Here is a 542-nt window from a genome sequence, read left to right on the forward strand (position 1 = left end):
CGACTGCCTTGACGCTGGGCGTAAGCAGCCGGATCAAGGCCAGCCAGGCTTGTGCCATACGCAACATGCTCGTGTGCCCAACAGAAATCGTGCCGGGCTGGCAGTTGCCACCTCCAGCTCCCCTCCCGCTGCCCTACCCACCCCTCCCCTGCGTTCCCCACCCCCCTGCACGCCACCACGCACCACAGCGCGTACACTGCGCCCGAGTCGTAGACCAGCAGCTTGACCACGCCCTTCCCCGGCTGGTCGCAGCCCTGCATGATGCCGCCCGGCCCCGTCCCCAGCCGGCAGACGCCCATCATCGTCATCGCCGGCGACAGGTACACCAGCCGCAGCACGCACGCCACGGCCGTGCGCAGCCGCGCGCGCGTCGGGGCCGGCGTCGTCAGGAGGGCGGTGAGCTCGAGGGTGCTGAGCGCAAGGTATGCGAGGGCCTTGATGAGGCATGGGACGGGGCCGTACACGAGGAGGTAGGCGACCCCCACTATGACCTGCGGCGGGATGGCGTTGTTTGTGAGAGTGTGTGTGTGCGTGTGCATGTG

Source organism: Monoraphidium neglectum, assembly GCF_000611645.1.
Source record: "Monoraphidium neglectum strain SAG 48.87 unplaced genomic scaffold scaffold01077, whole genome shotgun sequence".
Taxonomy (NCBI): Eukaryota; Viridiplantae; Chlorophyta; class Chlorophyceae; order Sphaeropleales; family Selenastraceae; genus Monoraphidium; species Monoraphidium neglectum.